At 36.7% G+C, this 24,951-nt stretch overlaps 1 protein-coding gene across 3 annotated transcripts in view; it reads left to right on the top strand.

Annotated features, from left to right (window-relative positions):
- The first annotated feature begins 329 nt into the window (after positions 1 to 329).
- LOC149013052 (homeobox-leucine zipper protein HOX32-like) overlaps positions 330 to 24,951 on the top strand; it is a 47,380-nt gene continuing 22,758 nt past the window's right edge. The window contains exons 1-5 of one of the 3 annotated variants that reach the window (XR_016174138.1): positions 330 to 468; positions 1,207 to 1,325; positions 1,406 to 1,468; positions 8,191 to 9,473; positions 24,881 to 24,935. The gene's annotated coding sequence lies outside the window, so the exon portion shown is untranslated. Of the gene's footprint in view, positions 469 to 1,206; positions 1,326 to 1,405; positions 1,469 to 8,190; positions 9,474 to 24,876; positions 24,936 to 24,951 lie in introns of all 3 variants that reach the window. The other 2 variants (XR_016174139.1, XM_089160215.1) reach the window with 2 other exon arrangements.

Raw genomic sequence — 24,951 nt, 5'->3', positions numbered from 1 at the left:
TTTTGGTATCTGAGGTTCATCTAAGTTAGCTTGCGCGCACCTCGATTACATATCCTCAAAGGGGAGAGGGAGCTTTATCATCTCGTCTGTAAGGTTGAACCCATGACCTCTCCACAAAGAGTATGGATCCTACCACTCTACCAACCCTACTTTGAATCAAAAGCCAGCATTATTAGTTCATTTGAAATAACTTCATAAGTTGTGTGAACAGAAAAAAAATAAGAATTGGCCGGTTTTGTGGTTCAAACCATAAGAAAACCGGTTGCATGAACCCTGTTCTGGTAAGGTTTCCTTGACACTCGTCAATTCTTGGATACTGAAGTTTTTTTCTGAAAATGTGATTTTCCTTTTTCGGTGGTTTTAGGTAAGGATGAATCTCTGATCTGCGTCTTAGGTTGATGGGAGAGTCGGTGATTTTTTTTTGGTAATGTAACATGTTGTGAGAAAACCTTTGTAAGGTGGTTTTAGGTAAGGAAGAGCCTATCGTCTGTATGGCCTCAATTGATATTTACTCTAAAGGAAACGCTATTGTTGTTTTTTCTATTGTTTTAGGGTTTTTGGTTCAGTTCTTCATTGATCTTTCTTCATTTGCAAGCTTCAGCTCTAACATGGTATTGATGGTCTTTCGCTTCGGTTTGATTCTTAAAGAAGATATCTGAATAGATCTTTGTTAGAGTCATGATATATATAAATGTATTTTGATCATTGGGAATGGATATCTTTCGTTCAATTCTTCTTACTCGCACGCTTTTCTATGCTTTACATTCATCTGGGATGCTGGACAACTCCACTCTCACTCCCCTCCCCCTTCTTTCTGTTACAACTTCTTCCTATCTTGGAATGTTTGTTGTTGTGGATGAAAAGGAAAGCAACTAGTGTAAGCTGTTCCATTGTTTATCCTAGTGCGTTTTTTTTTTTCCTGATGGAATCATGAGTGCTCAAAAATTACAAACCCACTGCATGAGGCTTCTGCAACTACTACGAGATCTAACCAATGATCACTTGAGCAATACGGAATAACACCCTCTACCATCGATATGAATATAGATCCAGAAATGAAAAGAATAAAGATTGCTTCATTTGTTAATGTAATTAAAATAACCTCTTCCGTTCTTTTGCTTTGATACAATTGTTAAGACTTTTTATGCTTGAAGTTTCAGATTTTATTATCTAGAACTATTTACCAGTGAATTTGGTTTCTCGCAGGTAATTTGTAGCCAAAAATATATATGGGCTCAAACCATTATATTAATTGGTACTTCACAGTTATTGCTGATGCAAAGTTTCTCACAGAGTGGCCTCAGCACCCGCATTATAGTTACAAGGTATTGGCCATTTCTGAATCCTTGCTCTTTCTAGTGATTACATAGCGTAGAGCTTGGAAGTGATATTCTTTACTTTGCAGATAACCAACAATACAAAGTACGTTAGCGTGAATCGGATCAATGATTTACCAGGAGATTATAAGGTTTGTTTCTTGTTTTCATTAGAACTTTTAGTAAGAAATAGCAGGTTTGTTTAATGTTTTTTATTAGAATACACGCTTTGCATGTGTGTACGTATGTAGAATATTGAGTTGAATTCTTATAACCCTAAAGTAGAAAGTAGCAGTTCATTTATTACTTAAGAGGGATGATAAATATACTGCACACCACTGAACACAGAGAGTTATTACATCTTATAAATATTGGGGTGCTTAATTTTTAAAGTTGCTACATATCTCAATGAACCTTCTTTTTTTTTTGGTGAGTAGATTACCGCATTCAACAATATTTAGAAAATTGCATCACTATGTATGAAAAATCTGCGGTGGCTACTTTTTATTGCCTATACCCATCAATGTTTGGCAGAGATGGTTGTATAAACCTATGATTTATCCTAATCATGGTTCAGTTTTAGACTTAGTTTTGGCAGGGCTGAAAATTGAGTTGGGGAGTTGATGCATTTATAATCTGATTGAAACTTGGTTCTTGATTTTGATAGGTTGTAACCTATTAGGCTAAAAAACTTGATGTACGACATAATTTGGGTTATATGAAGACAGCGCCAAAGTCAGTGTTTTTATTATTTAAAAAAAGAAAAGAAATCGTCAATGTTTGGCATCATTATGTATTAAAAATCTGAAGAGTGATAATATATTACTACTGCTAGGTATAAGTATTCTGCAGTGGCAACATTTTGTTGCCTATACCCCTCAATGTTTGGCAGCGGTCGTTATATAAACCTATGATTTATAATAATCATGGTTCAGTTTTAGACTTAGTTTTGGCAAGGCAGAAAATTGAATTGGGGAGTTGATGTAATCTGATTGAAACATGGTTCTTGATTTTGATAGGTTGTAACATACTAGGCTCAGAAAGATGTACAACATAATTTGGGCTATATGAAGACGGCGCCAATATCAGTGTTGTTTTTTTTATTTAAAAAAAAGAAAAAGAAAACAGAAATCAAAGCACAAATAGGAGTTTTTGGACCCTAGGTTGGTCGGTTACGACATCCATCATCTCTAGCAGGGTCCATTCTATACATAATTTATTAGTAGAAAGCTTACGATTAATGTAAATCAACTTAAAGAATTAGTAAAGTAAAATTGTAAAATACATCAATCTCATCTCACCTCTTTCAATTCATGTTTCGTTCTCCCGTTTAAAATACATCATTTGATCAAAACCTTAGAGACCTCTCTTAACTCTGTTGAAGCAAGTTAGCCTTTTATTTGTGACATCTAGGCTTTTGTCACAAAATGGTAATTAATGACAATTTTTAAAACTCTACTGTGAATCCACTGGGATGACTGTGACCTATTGAAAACTTGTCTGGTCTTGGTTGAGATAAGACCTATGAATAACCTTTGAAATGTTGATTTCAATTGATCTGACATCTTGGTTGAGTCGATGATGTTTTCCTATTTTGTTCCTTATCTCACATCAAACTTGCAAGAAAAAGATATATCATGGGGCTTTTGGGTGGATCATTGCCCAACCTTGTTCCAATGTCGTAGTTAGGAGTATTATAGGATTAACTCTGACCTTGTGTAGGGAATCCAAATTCCTTTTAGTTTCCTCATTTGTATTTGAGCGCTTGTTTGACTACCTTATCTTAAGAGCTTTTTAAGTTTCTTTATATATGATATAATCCCCCATCTTTGGAAATCAAGATGAAATTTGAATTGAATTTATGTATTTGAAGAGCTTGCGTTGCTTGTGTGTGTGAGTCATACGAGAGCACTCTTTATATTGTGATATTGTATGAGCACTCTTGATGTCGATACACTACTTACCCAAACGTAAATGGGTTCTTAGACAGAGATGAATCTGATCCAATTTGAGTCATGGGTAGAGTAGATTTTAGGAAATATGTATTTGGGGAGAAGATAACTTCTTTGTTTATTTTGTTATGTTTATGTTAGAAGTTAGATTTGTAGAATATTTAGTTTTTATTATTTTGACTTTCCTAATATTTAAAAATTTCCTAGTTTGAGAGTTAGCCTAGTTTTAGGAGAATTTCATTTTCCTTTATATATATGATGTAATCTCGCTTTGTGAAAAGCAGATTGGTGAATCTGATTCGAGTCTTTATGCATTTGTCTGTGTGGCTGTGTGTGTGTGTGTGTGTGCTCATGAATATCCGTCTTCCCCACTAGATATCTTATACATAAATATTCAATATTTAGTTCAACAAATGAATGATTTTAATAGCACAAAAAAAATGTACAATATTCCCTAAGGCATTTTATATCCATTTTCTAGTTTGATATCATTTTATTTGGTGACGCAACATGAAATATTGTTTTCTATTTTTTATTCCATTTTAGTTGTTTTGGTTGACTATTACGAAAAAGTGGTAATCTTATTCTTGATCTCTATCTTGATTTTTTTTAATATTATAAGATGCTATTGGGATTATGTGACACTATTCATATTCTTTTGCGTGGATCCAGTTCAGTGTTTGATGATATTCTCACATTGATTGAATATCATTTACTTCTGTAGGTTGTTGCTTTGCTTGAAACTCACGTTCATTGTGACAATGCCCGTCGGATTGCCAACTCCATTGCCCCTTCTTGATCTTTCCTTTCCAACTCCTCTCATTCTTCTAATGGTCGAATTTGGGTCCTTTGGGACCCTTCAAAATTCCAGCCCACTCTGCTTTTCTCCTCTTCTCAGCTCTTACACTTTCACTTATCCTCAGCCTCTTCCCCCTCCTTCTATCTTTCAGTTGTCTATGGCTTTAACCGCTCGACGGATAGGTCCACTCTTTGGGCCGACCTCCATTTTATCTTCCTCTTCCTTGTTGGGTCATCCTTGGGGTTTTGGGGGTGACTTCAATATAGTCCACTTCTCGAGTGTCCATATTGGAGGTAACCCCCTGCCCCTGTGGCTATTGACAATTTCAATTCCTAGATTGATGATGCAGGTGTTCTTGATCTTCGTTGGTTTGGCCATCGGTTCACTTGGCATAATCGTAGATTTGGCCCTGCCCGTATTGCCTCCAAGCTTGATAGATTTCTTGTCTATCGCCCTTGGATCACACATTTCCCCCATCTCATGCCCACTTCGGCCCTCCCCTTCTCTCCGATCACTCCCCCTGCCATCTCAATCTCCTTAAGCATCCTTCCTTCGGTCCCAAGCCTTTCAAATTCTTCGATTTGTGGGTTTCCAATCGTTCCTTCCTTCCCACTGTCATGACTACCTGGACCTAGCCTATCCACTGTCACTTTCTCCCTCTTGTGGCTTTCGCTCGGAAGCTCCGGAACACCAAAACTGCCCTCCGCTCCTAGAACTCATCTACTTTTGGTAATATCTAGGGTATCCTCGTGCCGAGATGATCTCGCTAGGATTCAATCCTTGCTTCAGCAGGACCCTTTTAGTCAGCCTTTGGCTGAGGAAGAGAAATCCCTCTCCTTGCTCCTCTCCTCTCCTCTCTGGTATCCCAAGAGGAAAGCTTTCTCCGCCAAAAATCCAGGATTAAGTGGGTTGAGCTTGGAGACGCCAACACCGCCTTCTTCCACCGCTCTCTTAAGGCTAGCCACAATTTCAACTCCCTTCCTTGCCTTCTTACTGGTGGTGGTGCTTGGATCTTTGACCCCCCTAGTATCAAGGAGGAAGTTGTCTCCTACTTCTCGAATCTTCTTTCCCCCCTTGCCCGTCCCTCATTCCCTCCATCCTTAATAAATTCATTGACCCCTCTCTCCTTCCTTCCCCCTCTGTTCTATCACCTCTCTTGATGAGATCCGCTCTGCCATTCGTTCCCGTAATGCCAACAAGGCTCCTGGACCCGATGGCTTCAGTATGGGGTTCTTCCTGGACACTTGGGATTTCATTGAGTTTGACCTCATTCATGCTATTCGCAGCTTCTTTCTTAACCCTTCTTAGCTTTCCTCCATCAATAATACTTTCCTTTGTCTCATTCCCAAAAAGCCTGGTGCTTCCTCTCTTTCGGATTTTCGCCCCATTTCGCTTTGTAATCTTATTAATAAATTCATCTCCAAAGTCCTGGCCAATTGTCTTAAATCTGTCATCCCCTCTCTAGTGAGCCCTAACCAATCAACCTTCATTGCCGACCGGAGCATATCTGACAATATTCTCCTTTGTGCTGAGATTGTCCGAGGTTTTGATAGAGTTGACCATTCCCCTGCTGTTCTTATGAAGGTTGACCTTCATAAAGCTTTTGACTCTATTCGGTAGAATTTTATCGGTGAGGTCCTTTTGGCTATGGGCTTCCCCCTCCCTTTATTCACTGGATTGAGACTTGTATTTCCACTCCTCACTTTTCTGTCATCACCAATGGCTCCCTGGCTGGATTTTTCTCTTCTCGAGTCGGTATTCGTCAAGGATGCCCCCTCTCCCCCTACCTCTTCACTTTAACTTTGGAAGTGCTTTCTTGCCTCATCCAATCCAAAACTGATCAGATGCTCATTTCTCCCATTCCCAAATGTCGTTCCTTAAGCTCACCCATCTCGCCTTTGCGGATGATCTCATAATTTTCTCTAAGGTTGACCACTCCTCCATCTCTTCTATCCTCTTTATCCTTTCTCTTTTCGAATCCCTCTCGAGTCTTAGAGTCAATTTCGAGAATCCACCATCTTTCTCTCTGGTATCTCTGATTCAACCAGAGGTTCCCTCCTTTAGCTCACTGGGTTTAGCCTAGGCTCCTTCCCTTTTACCTATTTGGGTCTCCCCCTTATCCCTTGTCGGCTCACTCGCCACCATTGCTCCCCTATGCTTGATCATATTCGGAAAAAGCTACAACTTTGGAAGAGTAAGTTGCTTTCGTTTGCTGGGAGAGTGGTGCTCATCCGATTTGTCCTCCAATCCTCCTATCTCTATTGGTGTGGTATCTTTACCCTCCCTAAAATCTTTTATCCACTCCCTGGAATCCACCTTCGTGCTTTTCTCTTGGAATGGCCAAGAATCTTCCCGCTTCCTTCATCCTATTAGCTGGAAGTCCATTTGTCGACCCAAATCTGAAGGAGGTCTTGGAATTCGTCGTATTTGTGATATGAATATGGCTTGCCTCATGAAGCTCATTTGGAAGATTACTTCCAAACATGACTCCATTTGGGTTTCCTGGGTTTATTCCTATCTCCTCAAGAGTGACTCCATTTGGACTATCTCGCCCCCCTCCAACCCCTTTTGAATCTGGAGAAAGCTCCTCCTTCTCCGAGGTCGTGCTCTCTCTGCCATTTCTGTCCAAGTTTCTACTGGTGTCTCCACTTCGTTTTGGCTTGACCCTTGGCATACGATGGGCATCCTATACACTCTCCTTGCCCCCAGAACCGTTTACAACTTCAATATTCCAAAAACTGCTCCCCTTTCCACTTTCATTTCCGTTGGTTCTTGGTCCCCTTCCCCCCACATGTCTCACACAGGTTTGGAACTCCCTCCGCCCCCCTCTTACCCCTCACCGAGGACCGCATTATTTGGCTCCACCCCCACTCTTCTTCTTTTCCTACTGCATCAGCTTGGAACCTTTTGAGAGCCCCTCTCCCCCTATACCTTGGTCCCCCCTTGTTTGGTTTAAAAGCCATATCCCTCGCCATGCTCTTACTCTTTGGAGAACCCTTAACCTTGCCCTCCCTACCCAAACTTTTCTCATAAGCCGCCACATACCCACCAACCCTAATTGTACCATTTGTTGGAATAGTTTAGAGGACATTGACCATCTTTTTTTCTTTTGCCTACTTTCCCGCTTTGTTTGGTCCTAGCCTTTGCCTCCATTTGGCCCAGATCGCGTCGTTCTTTGGGCTTTGTTCGAGATTGGAATTGGATCCTGAGAAACTTTGCCGGTACTACTATCGGTGACCTTGTGGGTAAGCTTGTCTTTGCCGTCACTATACACCATCTTTGGTGGGAGCATAACATGAGAAGATGAACTTCCAAATCCCGATCTCGAGATATGATTTGGAATGCCATCTATTTTGATGTTTCTTCAAGGCTTTGTTCTCTTCCCCACCCCCCTGTTGCTGACTTTCCAAGAAATAGGTTGATTGTTAGTTCTTGGAGTCTCTCAGCTTCTTTCTTGTCCCCTTCTTGATTGGGACTCTCCCCTCCCCCTCTCTTTCCCCTTTGTATGTGTTCTCTTTGGCTTTTAGTAATTTAATTTTTTATTCATCCAAAAAAAAAAAAAAAAAAAGGAATTTTGGGAAGTACAAGATGACCCAGAGTGCTTACTGATCCATTTTCAAAATGTCACTATTAGCTATGATTTTGGTATAAGACTTAAATTCGAATTCATTAAATTTCTACTAGCTAATACGCCTGCTCTTGGGAGTATGACTATTTGTTGCCATGGAGAAATTGATGCCATTGGCCAGCGTGTGGAAGGATCAAGGATTTTGGAAGAGTTATTGCAATTACCTAAAGTGTCCATGTATGCACAAATTAATTACTTTGAGCAACATTGGCTTTGTAGCACTTAATAAATGAGGTGCAGAGGATAGTTATGAATTGGCACTTAAAATTCAAGATTGTGTATGCAACCATTCTATATGATCACATTATGGCATGTCAGATTTTTGAGGAAGACATACTTGCCCCATTAACAAGAAGGAACCAAACCTGTACCTTCTTCTCTGTTTCTCTTTCTTCAACTACCACCCATTCTCTCTTTCTCTTTCTGTCACTTTTAAATATTCAATGTTAAACTTGGTATTTCTCTGCTTTTGATGGAACTTTCCTTCTTTTGCAGCGTAGAGGGAGAACCCAAGTTGGTTGTGGACATTTCTCACAGGCTTCAGCAGCATTCAAGTGATATGCCTGGGACTTGCACCCTCCTCCTTGCACCCAAATTCCAAGCATTTCCTATTTGTCCTTTCAAAACTCAATGGCTAATCCAGTGCCCCAATATGTCAACCAGCATTGCAGGTACTCTCATCACGACAGGTTCCTGGTGCTGTGTTTCCTGGAAAACAACCACCCTGGATAGCTGTCTCTCCATCTCTAAGCCAACAATCATCTTCCATTCCTATCTCACCAAGGCATCTTATGAAGCAGTTCACACTGAAGTCTGAATCAGTGGAGTTTGGACAAATGCACAATGTGAAGCCTGCACCTGTATCAATTGTTATAAACCCACCAGAGCAGAGGCCTTCCATCGATTTACATCCTTTGCCAGCAGCTTTGTTACCAAATCCACCAAGACCAAGACCAAGACTAAACCCACCAAACCATCCTTCCAGGCAATGCACACCAGTTGGCCTCCCAATGCAAATGTAGCTGCTTCCAGGAACATTGTGCAGTTTTCCACAACAAATCTTCATTTCCAAGCTAACCATGACAATTAGTTAAGGGCATTGTGGGTGCTTAGTTTCAAGAGTTTCAATACTTTGTGGTGATAGACTTTGAGGCGACCTGTGATAAGGAAAAGAATCCCCACCCACAAGAAATCATTGAATTTCCATCTGTCCTTGTGAACAGTGTGACTGGGCAACTATAGGCTTCTTTTCAAACATATGTGCGGCCTACGCTTCACCATAACCTAAGTGATTTCTGCGAAGAGCTGACTGGCATTCAGCAAATTCAGGTGGATAGAGGCGTTCCATTAGGTGAACCTTTGCTTATGCATGATAAATGGCTGGGGGATGAATGAATTAAGCACACTAACTTTGTGGTGGTAACATGGTCAAACTGGGGTTGCCGGGTTATGTTGGAATCTGAATGCCACTTCAAAAGGATCCAAAAACCTCTGTATTTCTACAGGTGGATCAACTTAAAAGTCCCATTCCATGAGGTCTTTGGTGGAGTTAGATGTACTCTCAAGGAGGCAGTCCAGTTGGCTGTCTGGTGGGTGGTGCATCCTCATTGTGGTCTGGATGATGCAAGGAACACTGAATGTATACAGGTTTATTATTAGGTGAGAGAGAGCATGTCTAAACATTTGAAGGGAGGAAGACTAAAGATGGAAGAAAGGCAAAGGGCCAGAGGAAGAGTTCAGAGTCGATCTCACATACCGCTTAATGTACCAACATCAAGGTACCATTTTAGGTTTGAGTTCTTAAAAATCAATGTTTCCATTGTATCTAGAATCCCTTTAGTAGGGACATCAAATTTGAAACCTATCTCTGCCATATGCCACGGAAACCAATTACCGAGGCAAGTTCTTTACAGAACTCAGGTTTACTGCTGTTTTTGGGCAAAACTGAGACTTAAAACCTGGAAATTAAGGCTGCATTTGCTTTCCCCTCCAGGACACTTAGTAGTGGGAGCCTCCCTGCACTAGAACACTCTTATAAATAATATAATATATGCTTGTTCTTATTGGCAAGTTATTTATTGTGCAAAACTTTTCTTTTACATGTAAGTTCATAGTCAGCACTAAACATGCTTAATGTCATTGGGATCATGTTGCACACTTGTGATATAATATATGCTCATTTTTATTGGCAAGTATTTTATATTGCACTTTTTTGTTTGAGATTTAAGTTTAGAGTCTGCAAATATATGCCCTGAATGTCGTTGGGATCTTGTTGCGATTCTGGTTAAGCGAATGGAAACCCTGCATTTTGATGGTAATAGTACATTGGACCTCATCATGTTAATGTTTGAGAATATATTTTCATCAGTTAAAATTACAGAGTTTTTTTTTTCTTCTGGATGTAAGTAATTAAAAATACACTAATGAGTAACCCTGTTTGATCATTAATGCTAGGTATAAATCTGGAGAGATGGCATCAGATAACTTTTTAAAATGCTATTGCAGGGAAGACAAGCCATTGAGCATAAATAACCAAGACCTGTTTGTTGGTACCCACACACTGACTTCACTTCATACTTGAGCAGATATTAGAACCGTTAAAAATCTATCAATCAACTACCACATTAAGCGATAAGTGTCAGCTTATATCAAATATAGGGAATAGAGGAAACTGCATTTGTAGAAACTAATAACACACTGAGGGATTCAATCTCTAAGTCACGTTTAAATTGTGAATGATTTAATGTCCAAACATTTCTCCATTGTCTTGTCGGAAAAACCATATGACCCTTAGCAATTTTTATAAAAATGATGACAATGGGGTGGTCGCCCAAATTCAGGTTGGAGTAAGAAACTTTAGAGAAATATCATGTTAATTTTGATGATGCCACAGCTCATTGTGCTCACCAAGATCATGAGATCATTCAGAGGAACATCCATTTAGAAGCCTTAAAATAAAGGTAATTTTTCGTTCCTAAAATTCATTGGTAAATTTTTTTTGGAGCCCTATCCCCTATGCATATTCATAATTTTTTGGTAAGAAATTAATGTGAAGAACATATGATACTATTGTTTGTTGAATAATTTGGTAAGTTTTCATACGTTTTTGTACTATCAATGCACCTTTATGTAGAACGTCGAAGGTGATGTGGTGGAAAACAGTTTTAGTTGATTCAACTAGCCCAAAAGGAAGTTCAGATGAAGAGTAAAAAAATAGATTCTGGTTTGATTGGTCACTTAATTGTATTAATATTATATAAAATTCTTTGTTTTTTAACGAGACTAATTGGTTGTTTTATTTGAATATGGACAGATTATAGCATTTAGATATCAAATCCACAAAAAGAATGGTTACAACCATATTGACACATTTTTAAATCAAATCAAAGAATCATGTCCAAATTAAGATGGAAGATTTGATTATGTCTAAAGCTAGAGATTTGATTTTGTCCAAATCATAAGGATTTTCGTGGAATGTCTTAATTCTACAAGCAAATATTTCGTTCTCTCTTGCGATCAGACATCTAAGGAAGAAGCTGAATTGGAAAGTGACTAAATTAAAAACCATTGCATTGGCAAAGAGGAAGATGGAAATAATCAAATGGGCAAGGAGAAAGAAAGGAAACAATTGAATTGGGAAGAATTGCATTGCTAAAGCGAACAATGGAAATGACAAAATTGGAAAGGATGCAAAATTGACAGGAATTTCCTATAAGAAGGAACGCATTTTCAGAGATTGGGGAACACAAGCTACAGCAAGAGGAAGCCACAGTTCTGAGGAAGAACGGACAATGTTTTCTATTTTCATTTCTTTATTTTGTCTTTTCCATGTCTAGCTAATTTCATCTTTCGATCAAGATTAAAGGAAGTTTGATTTTCGCCAATTGTGAGACTTCGGATTATTAGTTTTCTTTAATTCTCAGGTATTTATGCATTTTCCATGTTTATTATGTTATTGTATTAATCCTTAGACAAAAGATCTATTGTTTGATGGTTAATACAATACCTAGTCAATTAGAATAATTTTTATTATTCTCATATAAGTGACAAATAGCATGCTCGAATGGGTAATCAATGCCCTAGAGAGTTTGCTATGAGAATGTATGTCCTAGTTTAAATAAACAAGGCTTTTCCGGGTTTACTGACTAGGGATTGGGTCTTTCATTTTTATGCGATTAATAAATATAACCTTCGGATCAGTCCTTTGAGTTATGTCTATTAATCGCATAAAAATGAAAGACCCAATCCCTAGTTAGTAAACCCGAAGAAGCCTTGTTTATTTAAACTAGGACATACATTCTCATATCAAACTCTCTAGGGCATTGATTACCCATTCGAGAATGTTATTTTTCACTTATATAAGAATAATAAATAATTATTCTAATTGACTAAGTATTGTATTAATCATCAAACAATAGATCTCTTGTCTAAGGATTAATCCAATAACAAAATAAACATGGAAAATGTATAAATACCTGAAAATTAAAGAGAACTAATAATCCAAAGTCTCATAATTGGCGAAAATCAAACTTCCATTAATCTTGATCAAAAGCACGGTACCTTGTGTCGGCGATAAATCGCCATGTCCTTGGGGGGCGACACGAAACCCCCCAGCGACACCGACTTTACCAGAAGTCGGAGATATATCGCCGACGGTCGAAATTTCGACAGATGAAGATCGTCATAGCTGAAGTTGAGAATAAGAAATTCTTGGATCGATCGTTTGTATAGACATTCACGATCAATAGATCATCAAACACATACTGAAAAACACAAAGAAGTATAGGAAAAGTATAAGAAAATCCCGATCTATAGAAAATTTTTATACTTTGGAAGGAGAGGGTTCTGTTTATCAGTAGTAAAGGCCATGACACCAGCAGAACCAAGATTAATGGTTACATAACCTGGATGAATTGATGAGAAATGCTGGGCCAAAAACCCATCTTTCAAAGCGGAAACCGATTCTGAATCAGGGCTTTGCAGTCCTTCAGGACTCTTGGCGATGGATTTGTTAAACACAACAAGCATTTTTCTCGTTTATGAACCCGACGACATCAACCGTCCCCACACGCGCCTGTTCACACCGTTCTTCTGCACTACTTGGCCTTTTCTTTCTTTGATTTTCTCTTTCGACGGAACCACGGTCCGACAATGGCAGAAGCAGATCTAATATGCTTTAATGGCAATCGGTTCACAGCAAGCATTTTTCTCGTTTCTGAACCCGACGACATCAACCGTCCCCACATGCGCCTGTTCACACCGTTCTTCTGCTTTACTTGGCCTTTTCTTTCTTTCCTCTTCTAAATCTTTCTTTCTTTGATTTTCTCTTTCGGTGGAACCACGGTCCGACAATGGCAAAAGCAGATCTAATATGCTTTAATGGCAATCGGTTCCGGCACATCCCAAAAAGTTGGGCGACATGTCGCTCCATGTCGGACCTTGATTGAAAGATGGAATTAGCTAGACATGGAAAAGAAAAATAAAAAAATGAAAATAGAAAACATTGCCCGTTCTTCCTTAGAACTGTGGCTTCCTCTTGCTGTAGCTTGTGTTCCCCAATCTCTGAAAATGCGTTCCTTTTTATAGGAGATTCCTGCCAATTCTGCATCCTTTCCAATTTTGTCATTTCCATTGTTTGCTTTAGCAATGCAATTCTTCCCAATTCAGTTGCTTCCTTTCTTTCTCCTTGCCAATTTGATTATTTCCATCTTTCTCTTTGCCAATACAACGGTTTCTAATTTAGTCACTTTCCAATTCAGCTTCTTCCTTAGATGTCTGATCGCAAGAGAGAACGAAATATTTGCTTGTTGAATTAAGACATTTCACGAAAATCCTTTTGATTTGGACAAAATCAAATCTCTAGCTTTAGACATAATCAAATCTTCCATCTTAATTTGGACATGATTCTTTGATTTGATTTAAAAATGTGCCAATATGGTTGTAACCATTCTTTTTATGGATTTGATATCAAAATGCTATAATATATCCATATTCAAATAAAACAACCAATTAGTCTCTTTAAAATAAAAAGGATTTGATATAATATTAATGCAATTAAGTGACCTATCAAATTACCCCGCACTTAAACCATTGCTTGTCCTCAAGCATTATTGTAAAAATTCTTTTTTTTTTCTATGATTTCAAAAATAGATTGAAGTTCAACTAAGACTCAAAAATTTCAACTAAACTTCATCAATCAACATGAATAAACTAGTTTCAATAAATCATTAGATTCAAGATGCATTAAGATCCAATACCTCTCATTTGGATTCACTCTATACACTCAAGTGTTAAAGGGTAACAAAATCACTCAAATCAATCACAAAAGGATAATTTACCATATGCTTGTAAAGAAATCACACCTCCACCACTAAGCATTGAATTAAACACATACTTCCAAAGGTCTTTAATAGGTTGTAATGAGGCTTTAGGTAGGGTATGGAAAAACAAGGAAACTGGGGTAAAATGAAACCAAAGAAATGAGTTGAATCACAATAATATGTCATAATCAATTTTTATCAGGTTCTTCTTCTTTTTCTTCTTTTTTTGGCGATGCACTTTAAGTAGAAGATGCGTAAAGATTGATTATACCTGCCTTTCTTTCTCACCATTAATTGATATTTCATATCAGTAACTCAACCATCCTTTGATTTGGGTTCAATAGAATGAAAAGAACAAAAAAAAGTTAATGAGGTTTATATAGTAGTACATACCCAAAGAAAAGGTCAAGGCTCAAAGTGGGCTCCTATAGGTAATAATCAAGGATAGACTATCAAAAGAAAGCTAAAAAGCGGTGAATCCTAGGTGCCCTTGTCATTTGTATGCATTTAATCCAATTATGTGGCTTCAACATGCAAAACTAAACAAGTTCTAGAAGTATCCAACCATAAAAGATCATCACTCAATCAAGAAAATCAGAGCAAAACTAATGATGTATGCTCTTAGGTTCAAAATCTCACAAAAATTGTTTGTGTATATGAATCTTTAGCATCCTTTCATCTAAATCAGAAATTAAAACAATCTTTAATTAGCATGTGATTTCAAAGAATTTAATTGATCTTGATTCATCAAAATTGAATTCAACCTGTAAATATTAATCACGCATTCCATTGAATTCATAGAAAATGAAATATTATTAAAAAGAATTTCAGAAAATTTTACCCACAAAAAATATAAATATGATCCCCTCCCCCCACCTTAAATTTAACAATGTCTCCATTGTCATGGAAATAAGAGAATCTAGGAATACTTCCCTCATATATAGAACAGTGGACTGGAGCTGAGCAATCAAGCGAAATGTGTAGAATTCAAAAACATCTGGCAGTTAGAAAAGAAGAGAAAAAAAAGTTAAAATTTCTAACAATAAAAAATAAAATAAAATTAATGAAATCAATAAAAAAGAGGAAAATAATTAAAGTAAACAAAATTGGGTTGCCTCCCAATAGCGCCTTCATTTAATGTCTTTGGCTAGACAGTATTTTGGAATTCATCCTCTATTCCAAACTCTTCTTTTACAATCTGTAATTCTTCAAGAGTTAAACGATTACTAAGTGTAATTTTTAACTTATCTTCATCACAAAAATTAAATGTTTTTTGAGCTAAAATGTCAATGGCATAAAAAACATAAACAACATATACATCATTAGGATATTTCATGGAAGCATAGATATTAAACTTAATAATCTTACAAATCAAACTCCATTTTTAATGTTCCATCATGCACATTGATTATAGTTCTAGCAGTTTTCAAAAAAGGTCTCCTCAATAAAATTAAACTTGAGTTAGGAGAATAGTCTTCTTCCATATCAAGTACATAAAAATCTACAGAGAAAAACTAATCCATTTACTTGAACTAAAACATCTTCTAACATCCCTTCAGGATAAACATTTGATCTATCAGCCAATTGAGTTATTATGCCAGTATTTTTCTAAGGTCCAACTTTCAAAGATTTATAAACTGATAAAGACATAATATTAATAGAAGTACCCAAATCACATATAGCCTTCTCAACTTTCACATTACCTATTTTACAAGGAATGACAAACATACCTGGATCCTTGCACTTTGAGGGTAATTTCTTTTGTAACACAGCTGAGACATTTTCCCCCCACACTTATTTTCTCATTGCCTTGCAACTTTCTCTTATTAGTACATAATTCCTTAAGAAATTTTGCATAGCGATGAATTTGTTTGATAGCATCAATTAAAGGAATATTTACCTCAACTTTGCGAAATGTCTCAAGAATTTCTTTTTCCTCTTCAAGTTTTTTGATTGAGTCTTGTTTGAAAAGGAGCGGGTGTTACCTTCAGACTTACATGTTGTACAGGAGGTGTTACTTCTTTTTCTGTCTCCTCTCTTAATTTGAATAATGAACAATGTGTCCTTCTAACTCTTTGCCACTTCTCAATGTCATGTCACTCACATTTTGCTTTGGATTGATAATTATTTGTGAATGCAATTTTCCTTGATTCTCAAGCTTACTTACTGAAGATGCGAGTTGACTGATTTGATTCTCCAAGTTCTGAATGCTTGCTTTTGTATCCTGTTGGAATTGATGAGAAGTAAGAGCAAGGGATTCAACTAATTGTTCAAGAGACTTACCTTGCTTAGGAGCTTGTTGATATTGTTGATTGGACTGCCTAGGCTGATATTGTTGTTGGAAATTGTTAGCTCTAGGCCCATAACTCAGATTTGGGTGATCCTTCCATCCTGGATTATATGTGTTTGAGTATGGATCATATCTTTGTGGTGGATCTGGGAATCCACTAACAACATTGACATGTTCATGAGTCTCATCTTGAAGTGTTGGGCATGCATCTGTGGAATGATTTGTTTTGAAGCAAATACCACAAGCCTTCAATTATTAATATTTCCTACAACCAATTTTTCCACAAGAGAAGTTAGATTATCCAAACGTTGGTCAATTGAAGAGACACTCACCTCATTAACTTTTCTTGGTGGATCATCCCGTCTAGTCCTAAATTGTTGAGTGTTGGCAGCCATATTAGAAATTAAATTTCTTGTCTTAGTAGGGGTTTTATGTACCAATGCACCTCCACTAGCAGCATCAATTATATTCCTATCCTTGTTAGATAGCCCTTCATAAAAATATTGAATTAGAAGTTGGTCAGAAATTTGATGTTGGGGACAACTAGCGCACAATTGCTTAAATCTTTCCCAATACTCATGAAGAGTTTCTCCATGATATTGTCGGATTTCACATATATCTTTCCTTATAGTAGCAGCTTGCGAGGCAGGAAAAAACTTTTCAAGAAACCGCCGTTTTATCTCTATCCAGGTGGTTATTGAACCAAAAGGTAAGTAGTATAACCAATCTTTAGCTTTTTCAGACAAAGAAAATGGAAAGGCTCGTAACTTGATTTGTTCATCGGTTGCACCATGTGCCCTCATTGTGGAGCACACCACATGGAACTCCTTGAGATGTTTATGGTGATCTTCACCTGCAAGACCACGGAAAGTGGGGAGTAAGTGAATCAAACCAGATTTTAATTCAAAAGCAACCTCAATATTTGGATATTTAATACATAATGGTTGTTGGTTCAAATTTGGCATGGCTAAATCTTTTAAGGTCCTCTCATTAATATTATTAGCATCCATGGTTTCTTCTTCAAGCCAAATAATCCAATTAAATCAATACTAGAAGATGAAGAAGATGATACTCCCTGAAAATGTTGTTTGGTTTCCTTCCTCAATCTATGGGCTGTTTTCTCAATCTTAGGATCAAATTGAAGTTCATCTGTACAAGTGTAACAAGGCATAAAACAAACAACCAAGAGATTAAGGAAAAAAAAGGAAATAAAATAAAATAAAATAAAACAAAGCAAAAGGAATAAATCTAAAAGAACCATTCCCCGGCAATGGCGCCAAAATTTGATGGGTGTCGAATCCACCAAAGATTAGTTAATGAGGTAAGTGTCTCTTCCATTGACCAACGTTTGGATAATCTAACTTCTCTTGTGGAAAAATTGGTTGTAGGAAATATTAACAATTGAAGGCTTGTGGTATTTGCTTTAAAGCAAATCATTCAACAGATACATGTCCAACGCTTCAAGATGGGACTCATGAACAAGCCAATAATGTTGGAGGATTCCCAGGTCCACCACAAAGATATGATCCATACTCAAACACATATAATCCAGGATGGAAGGATCACCCAAATCTGAGTTATGGGCCTAGAGCTAACAATTTTCAACAACAATATCAGCCTAGGCAGTCCGATCAACAATATCAACAAGCTCCTAAGCAAGGTAAGTCTCTTGAACAATTAGTTGAATCCCTTGCTCTTACTTCTCATCAATTCCAACAGGATACAAAAGCAAGCATTCAGAACTTGGAGAATCAAATCAGTCAACTCGCATCTTCAGTAAGTAAGCTTGAGAATCAAGGAAAATTGCCTTCACAAATAATTATCAATCCAAAGCAAAATGTGAGTGCCATGACATTGAGAAGTGGCAAAGAGTTAGAAGGACACATTGTTCATTATTCAAATTAAGAGAGGAGACAGAAAAAGAAGTAACACCTCCTGTACAACATGTAAGTCTGAAGGTAACACCCGCTCCTTTTCAAACAAGACTCAATCAAAAAACTTGAAGAGGAAAAAGAAATTCTTGAGACATTTTGCAAAGTTAAGGTAAATATTCCTTTAATTGATGCTATCAAACAAATTCATCGCTATGCAAAATTTCTTAAGGAATTATGTACTAATAAAAGAAAGTTGCAAGGCAATGAGAAAATAAGTGTGGGGGGAAAATGTCTCAGCTGTGTTACAAAAGAAATTACCCTCAAAGTGCAAGGATCCAGGTATGTTTGTCATTCCTTGTAAAATAGGTAATGTGAAAGTTGAGAAGGCTATATGTGATTTGAGTGCTTCTATTAATGTTATGTCTTTATCAGTTTATAAATCTTTGAAAGTTGGACCTTAGAAAAATACTGGCATAATAACCCAATTGGCTGATAGATCAAATGTTTATCCTGAAGGGATGTTAGAAGATGTTTTAGTTCAAGTAAATGGATTAGTTTTTCCTATAGATTTTTATGTACTTGATATGGAAGAAGACTATTCTCCTAACTCAAGTTTGATTTTATTGGGGAGACCTTTTTTGAAAACTGCTAGAACTATAATCAATGTGCATGATGGAACATTAAAAATGGAGTTTGATTTGTGAGATTATTAAGTTTAATATCTATGCTTCCATGAAATATCCTAATGCTGTTTATGCTTTTGATGCCATTGACACTAGCTAAAAAAACTTTTATTTTTTTAATGAAGATAAGTAAAAAATTGCACTTAGTAATGGTTTAACTCTTGAAGAATTGCAGATTGTAAAAGAAGAGTTTGGAATAGAGGATGAATTGCAAAATATTGTCTAGCCAAAGACGTTAAACGAAGGCGCTATTGGGAGGCAACCCAATTTTGTTTACTTTAATTATTTTCCTCTTTTTTATTGATTTCATTAATTTTTTTAAAAAAAATTTATTGTTAGAAATTTAATTTTTTTTCTCTTCTTTTCTGGATGGCGGGTGTTTTTGAATTCTACACTTTTCGCTTGATTGCTCAGCTTCAGTCCACTGTTTATATATGAGGGAAATATTCCTAGATTCTCTTATTTCCATGACAATGGGGACATTGTTAAATTTAAGTGTGGGGGGAGGGGATCATATTTATATTTTTTGTGGGTAAAATTTTCTTGAAATTTTTTTTAATAATATTTCATTTTCTATGAATTTAATGGAATGCATGATCAATATTTACAGATTGAATTCAATTTTGATGAATCATGATCAATTAAATTCTTTGAAATCACATGCTAATGAAAGATTGTTTTAATTTCTGATTTAGATGAAAAGATGCTAAAGATTCATATACACAAACAATTTTTGTGAGATTTTGAACCTAAGAGCATACATCATTAGTTTTGCTCTGATTTTCTTGAGTGATGATCTTTTATGGTTGGATACTTCTAGAACTTGTTTACTTTTGCATGCTGAAACCACATAATTGGATTAAATGCATACAAATGACAAGGGCACCTAAGATTCACCGCTTTTTAGCTTTCTTTTGATAGTCTATCCTTGATTATTACATCTAGGAGCCCACTTTGAGCCTTGACATTTTCTTTGGATATATACTACTATATAAACCTCATTAACCTTTTTTGTTCTTTTCATTCTATTGAACCCAAATCAAAGGATGGTTGAGTTACTGATATGAAATATCAATTAATGGTGAGAAATAAAGGCAGGTACTGTCAAACTTTATGCATCTTCTACTTAAAGTGCATCGCCAAAAAAAAAAAAATTGTGTTGCTGCATTTGGAGAAGAAAAAAAATAAAATTGAAAAGAATCAGTTGGTTTAAAAAAAAAAAAAAAAAAAGAAGAAGAGAAGAGAATAATCAGCTGCTTGGGAAATAATATCATTGAGCTAAATACTTTAATTTTCCAGTGTATACTATTTTGCCTTTTTGCTTTGTGGTTTCCATAAGTTTTTGAGAACCTGATAAAATTCATTATGACATATTATTGTGATTCAACTCATTTATTTGGTTTCATTTTACCCAAGTTTTCTTGTTTTTGCATACCTTACCTAAAGCCTCATTACAACCTATTAAAGACCTTTGGATGTATGTGGTTTAATTCAATGCTTAGTGGTGGAGGTGTGATTGATTTGAGTGATTTTGTTACCCTTGAACACTTATTGTATAGAGTGAATCCAAATGAGAGGGTATTGGATCTTAATGCATCTTGAATCTGATGATTTATTGAAACTTATTTATTCATGTCGATTGATGAAGTTTAGTTGAAATTATTGAGTCTTAGTTGAACTTCAATCTATTTTTGAAATCATAGAAGAGAAGAATTTTTAAAATAATGCTTGAGGACAAGCAATGGTTTAAGTGTGGGGGAATTTGATAGGTCACTTAATTGCATTAATATTATATTAAATCCTTTGTATTTTAAAGACACTAATTGGTTGTTTTATTTGAATATGGACAGATTATAGCATTTGGATATCAAATCCATAAAAAGAATGGTTACAACCATATTGCCACATTTAAATCAAATCAAAGAATCATGCCCAAATTAAGATGGATGATTTAATTATGTCCAAAGCTAGAGATTTGATTTTGTCAAAATCAGAAGGATTTTCATGAAATGTCTTAATTCAACAAGCAAATATTTCGTTCTCTCTTATGATCAGACATCTAAGGAAGAAGCTGAATTGGAAAGTGACTAAATTAGAAACCATTGCATTGGCAAAGAGGAAGATGGAAATAATCAAATGGGCAAGGAAAAAGGAAGGAAACAACTGAATTGGGAAGAATTGCATTGCTAAAGCAAACAATGGAAATGACAAAATTGGAAAGGATGCAGAATTGGCAGGAATCTCCTATAAAAAGGAATGCATTTTTAGAGATTGAGGCACACAAGCTACAGCAAGAGGAAGCCACAGTTCTGAGGAAGAATGGCACAATGTTTTCTATTTTCATTTCTTTATTTTTCTTTTCCATGTCTAGCTAATTCCATATTTCGATCAAGATTAATGGAAGTTTGATTTTCGCCAATTATGAGACTTTGGATTATTAGTTCTCTTTAATTTTCAGGTATTTATACATTTTCCATGTTTTGTTATTGGATTAATCCTTAGACAAGAGATCTATTGTTTGATGATTAATACAATACTTAGTCAATTAGAATAATTATTTATTATTTTTATATAAGTGACAAACAACATCCTCGAATGGGTAATCAATGCCCTAGAGAGTTTGCTATGAGAATGTATGTCCTAGTTTAAATAAACAAGGCTTTTCCGGGTTTACGGAGTAGGGATTGGGTCTTTCATTTTTATGCGATTAATAGACATAACTCAAAGGACAGATCCGAAGGTTATGTTTATTAATTAGGGAATAACTCAAAGGACAAATCCGAAGGTTGTCGATAAAGTAGGGAAATAATGGTTGTTAGAGGACTGATTCTCAATTACCATAACCAATCTACTTGAAATTAAAGTTTTTGTTTTTAAGTCAATGATCAATTGAGAGAATCAATACTAAAATTAAATCTTGATTGAAAGCTTCTATTATTCTAATTTTCTTGTTAATTACTACATCCGTTTATTTTTATTTAGTTTATTGATTCAAAACCCCCCCATTTTTATCAAGGATTAAATCTTCACCAATCTCTGTGGATTCAACCCTACTCACTTCTATTACAAATTCACTGATTTGATGCTGAATTCCCAGTTAGTGTGGGATTGCTTATCTATAAGTTTTTCTCCAGTATGAGGAGTTATTCAGCAAAACATCACAATGTGGGGAATGAGTTGGCTTAATACTGCTTGCTTTGAGCCATTTTTCATTTCTTATTGCTACTTTAGAAGTGTAATGAATGTGAGCACGGTTGACCTCGCCTTTGGCCAAACCCTTAGGTGGGCCCTCTAGGCTGGCCGAACCTTCTAGGAGGGGGTATTTTGGTCATGTAAGCCCTAATTTAGTGGCTGGTTTCTGTTTTCTGAATTTTATCTTTAATTTTGAACAGTTTCAGTCAGTTAGGAAGTACAGTTTGAGTTAATTAAGAGTCCTTGAGTCTTTAGTCTAGCACATGCCAATTCGAGTTTTAATTAAATTAAGAATGTAAGCATGTGCTTCTTAGAGTTTAAGTAAACTTAAAGTTTTATTTCAGCATGTGTCCATTAGGTACCTTTAGTTGGATTCTTCTTCAATGGTCAAAATTATGTGGTGGGATCTTGTCTTATAAAGGAATCCCACTTAAGAGTCTAGTTCTTTTGGTGGGCTATAAATAAACCTACTCTTTATTTGTGAACATAAGTCTGATTATTAAATGAAAAGTTTATTGAGTTGAGGACCGGGGTTCCTTTTTGAGGGGGCCTCGGCGGATCTAGAAAAGATTTCAAATATCAGCACCAGTCACACAGTCCCTTCCCAACCCCATCACAGCTTCCCTACCACCACCCCCCCCTATTGCGCAACCCAGAATTCCCACCCCTGATACCGCAAGACCCTTAGCACCCCTCCCCTTACCCTGAGATACCCCTGCCATCCCCTTGCGACCTTCCCTATAGCCCTCCCCTACCCTTGTGACAGCTCCCCCCCCCCCCCCCAATCGTTGTGACTCCCCCTCCCCCTCCTTTTCTCCTCCGGCCTCCTTTCTTCTCCTTTCTAAGTCTTGCGGCAGATCTAAAAACCAGAAAGAAAAAAAGGAAAAGAAAGAAAGAAATAGAAGAAAGAGAAGAAAGAAATGAATGAAAAGGAAACATGATGAAAGAAAGAGAAAGATCAAGGAAGATTGCCCAAGAATTTACCAAGAAAATTTCCCTTTGCTTTATCCATTGCCTTTTCATCACCTAAGCCTTCCCATACCATCCCGTTCAGTTTTGTCAAATCAAATCTTACGTAAAACCCTTCCCATATAGATTTTGTTACGACCCTGACAACCCTTGGGATCCCAATTTGTTTCCTTATCTTTCCCTCCTATTCCCATCTAGATCAGAACAACCCCTTTATTCCTAAGAACTTCTCAAGGCTTTGTTAGGTACCCAAAGACTGCCCTAAAATTGTATTGTTTTATTTGCTAGAAGATTCTGCACGAATCCTTGTTTCTTTAGAATCTCTCCAAAAAACCCTAACCCTAGAATTTGATTCACGTGAATGATCTTGGATTACGAAATTATAATTTTGTTTGATCATAATGTGTCCTCCAAGTCCCTACGGCGTAGATGATCTTTGAAGTTATAAAAGAAAGGAGGGCTGTTCTTCATCCTTGAGTGGTTTGGATGGTAAAAGGGTGGGGGAAATTTTATTACAACCATAAGTTCTTTGAGAGACAGTACAGTAGGAGAGAATCCCATGAGGTGAGACACCTAGTAGTGAGTGAGATGCTCAATCTACCCTTCAAAAACTTTTATCTTCTTCCCCCATCTTTCAATGCCTTATTGATATTCTGCTAATTGTTGCATACTGAGATATTACTTAGGGTACTTCATTGCTGCTGGGAGCCTTATCATTTCCTTGGAGGATTACCCTGCACTGGCTTCAATGTTTGCTAAATGTAGTGGACAAAGTAGCCCCATGTATTCCCCTGTTGGTGGTTCGTACTTATACTTCCATTTACAATTGATGAAGAACCCTAGCTAGAAAAGACCCTCACACATCTTTCCTCTTTCTTTATGATTGATGCGTCTCTTTTCTTGATGGGATGGAATTCTTACTACTTTCAGCTAAGACAGGGAAGGCATCTGTTTAGCATGATTGCGGATCTTGAAATGAAATTTAAGCCTGGTTGGCAATCAAAGTTTTCCTAGAATGGGTTGCTAGGTGCTTTCTACTCAATATGGGCAGGAACAAATCAGTATGGATTGAAGTTGGGGAAAGCAGATCTAATGTCAGTTAGTTAGTATTCCTGAATTCGTGCTTCTTTATTCCATGACTTGTTGATATCCCAACATCCAACTCCTGATTTTTCTGAAACTTTTGACTGTTTTATGCCCATAATACTTCTGCCGATGTACCGATCACATCTGGGAAGTCTGGTTTCTGTTTTGTTGGTAAGTTATTTGTCAGTCTAGCGTTGTCATCTTTAAAACTGTTTGCTAGCTGTTGAGTTGTGGCATTGTTTGTGTTCTTGTCTCAATGATATTGAAGGTGCAAGGATTTTGATATTCAAGTGGTAGGGTAAACTTCATACTTCTCTGTCGCTAGATTGCTACTTTTTGTTTTTGGGGACTGATATAATATCTAGTGCTTATAATTGGGAGATCCTGTTGTTTACTCAGTCCCTACCCCACTCTTTAAAGCCTATCATCTACACAAAAGAGATAGATGTTGCATGGAAATGAGAAGATGGATTTATTATTGCTCCAGTATTTATGATGGAATATAACTTGTTTGAATCTGCTAAACCCCAGTATCATTTGTTGGTTCTATAGAAGTGCTGCTTGTGATATGGATGAAAAAGCCAGGGGATCTATGATCTACCATGGAAGAGACTTGTTGTCACCACCAAAAAAATGGTTATTTGTTTCTGAAAAGAATGGGTGGAATCAGTTTATGCACGTACATGAATTTAACCATTTTTTTTGTCAATCTTTTTTTGAGCATAAGTTTAGGGTTATGTTATCTGAATTAACGTTTTCTCAAATAGTTAGGCCTGCAGCTGGGATATCCTGAAGGCATCATTGATTGCATTGAAGAATGAAGATCGTAAGTTTGATACACC

The sequence above is a fragment of the Hakea prostrata genome, chromosome 6 (genome assembly GCF_041222555.1).
Source record: "Hakea prostrata isolate BN-2017 chromosome 6, UWA_Hpros_2, whole genome shotgun sequence".
In the NCBI taxonomy this organism is placed as follows: Eukaryota; Viridiplantae; Streptophyta; class Magnoliopsida; order Proteales; family Proteaceae; genus Hakea; species Hakea prostrata.
This window is presented reverse-complemented; position numbering and strand designations above follow the sequence as displayed.